Genomic DNA, 2,894 nt, shown 5'->3' with positions numbered 1-2,894 from the left:
CGTAGAACGAGCATATGAATGGTTTGTGAGTTATCTTGAAAACCGCAAAGTTAAAGTAGTAATATCAAATGTTGAATCTGAGACAAGAAAACTAACCAAAGGGGTGCCTCAAGGCAGTGTACTAGGTCCCCTCCTGTTTGAAATTTACACGATTGAACTGGCAAATATACTTGAAACTCACAGAGTTAAGTTTAAAATATACGCTGGTGATACACAATTCTATTTCCCAATAGAATCAGTTGATGAAGCGAAAAGAAAGATACATGAAATAATGAATGACATTAAGGCTTGGATATTAACAAAAAAGCTCAAGCTCAATGAAGATAAAAGTGAATGTATTATTTTTGGAAGTGAAAAAGATATAAAAAATCGAATGCTTCCAAAGAATTGAAATAGGTTAATCGATCATTGACCTAAAAAAAATTTGTCAGAAATCTTGGAGTAATCATGGATGATAGACTGACAATGAATGAACATACAGTATAAATAATATGGTAAGAAATTGTAACTATCATATTAGAAACATAGCATTTATTAGTAAATACTTAAATGAAAAATCTATGGCCATACTCATTAATCACCACATATTTTCAAGAATTGATTACTGCAACTCACTGTTCTATGGCTTACCAAATTATCAGCTGAAGAAAATTCAGAGTACAAAACAGAGCCGCTAGATTAATAAAAGGACTACACAATAGGGATAGAATTACCTCTGTACTAATTAAATTACACTGGCTACCGGTAAAGGCGAGAATCGAATACAAGCTACCCTTACTAACGTTTAAGATACTGAACCAAAATATCTTAAAGAATGCCTGAAAAAAAAACTAGAACTAGAAACAAATGTTACCATATGACACATGAGTGACAAACATAGACTATCTGAACCAAGAACAAATAGTAAATTTGGTGAAAGGGCTTTCAGCTACTGTGCGCCTAGACATTATAATAACTGCCAATTGAAATGAAGGACTTAAAGGGAGCAATTGAATTTAAGAAGATACTAAAGACATTACTTTTCACAAGATCATATGATATGGAAGATGCTACCATCAAAGAATTGCATAAGTTATATTGAAACTGTTTCGTTAGATGATTGATATGGACCCGCCCGAGAAGTAGTTCACTTGACTTCAGTGGAGGGTTGGATTTAAACCCAAAAAAAGTAAATAAAGTAATTACTCTAATTCTAAGGTTACAAAATTATATTCCTCCTTATCTACAGTCTTTTGCATTAAATTTTTAACACATACTAAGGAGGATCCGCTCACGACCCATAATGTTGTGACAGGCCCCTCCTCATTTGGAGCAATGCCTCTATGGATCTGTCACGAAGGCAATTTCTTAACTTAGAATGCAGTGGCATACATTCACTAATTTCACAATGATGGAAATGAAAAGCACGAAAATCAATTTGAAAAATGTATAGAAGGGAGAAAGTCCATAAACCTCAAAATAATACGTAGGCTACTTTTGTTGTGTAGGTAGTAGTATGACCCGATGTGAAAGTGAAATAGATAGCAGTAGACTCTAATATCTGAATAATATTGATGAATAAATAAATTAATATCAAAGTAAAGAGATGAAAATATGGTCCTTTGTGTCAAGAGCGTAGATGAAGATGATGATAAGATATTATACGAGACAATAAAGAGTGGCTAATATTTAGAGAAAACTATTTACACAAAGACATAAAAATATATATAAGAGCAAAAAAAAGTGTTGGAAATAATGATGGTGTAAAATCTGATAAAATTAATTTTATTTTTCGATTGAGAAGTTAAAATAACACCAAAATATGTTACAACAGACTAAATTATTACTCCTCTGCATTACAAGAATTTTTTTTTTACAACTATAAGATAAAATAGAGACTCAACCATAAAAACATGGTCTAACAAAAATATAAGAACATTACAAAATCCATAAATAGAAAACAAAACGTGGTTGTAGTACTGCCTGGTCAGTCAAAGGACCCAATAACTCTTTAGCTGTAGTATCTCAACGGGTGTCTGTTGCCTTGGGTAACACACTCCCTATCTCATTAACTAATCGTTTATCATCCGATGCTATGAAACTATGAAAAGGCATAATCTTTCTATACTCTGTTCTATTTCAACCGCCCATATTCCTGTTTCTGCCATTAATGCCCAATAGCTGATACTTTACTTCCCTATTTCCTTCTCGTACTGGACCTCTTTCCTTGTTGGACCCTGTGTAGTATTTTACTTTTCCACTTAAGGTTTTAGGCTTGTAACTTGGCTAGTAGTAATAATATAATCAATCACAACGATAATAGTAAAACTGGTGATCTACTGTGATAATGACATAATCGAATTTTAGTTATCATAGTTTGTCACTCATTATTAAGAAACACATCCGTCAGTCAATTTCTGCTGAACATCATTTTAAAATGTTATGGAGCTTTAGATATGAAAATAAAGAGAGTAATCTTGAGAACTGAATAGGGATATCTATATTATTTTAAGTTATATTTAGATATAAGTTCATTAGATAAACATTCTTACCATATTCTTAGTGGTTATCATAAATTAGAATAAATTGCTAATGGTACTGATTTTCACAGGATTACAAAAACACGTAATAAGAAACAATAGTTTAGCAGTTGAATATGATATTTTTATTTCAACAAATTAAATTTGAATACACTATTACACTGGGTATTGTGACTCGGTGAACATAATTTGTAATTAGGGGCCGAAATTAAGAGACAAGGTCCTCTATCCGCGATTCGTGTGGAGGAAATTACAGGTTAAGAAAAAAAAGGCAAATCAAATTGAATGCTTATCATAATTTTTTTGTCGAATTTAATTTATTCTTTAAGCATAGTACAAAAAGGTGTTTATCAATCGTGACGTTTACTAGGCAAT

The sequence above is a fragment of the Palaemon carinicauda genome, chromosome 9, assembly GCF_036898095.1.
Source record: "Palaemon carinicauda isolate YSFRI2023 chromosome 9, ASM3689809v2, whole genome shotgun sequence".
In the NCBI taxonomy this organism is placed as follows: Eukaryota; Metazoa; Arthropoda; class Malacostraca; order Decapoda; family Palaemonidae; genus Palaemon; species Palaemon carinicauda.
The sequence above is the reverse complement of the archived record's forward strand: the minus strand, read 5'-3'. Positions refer to the sequence as shown.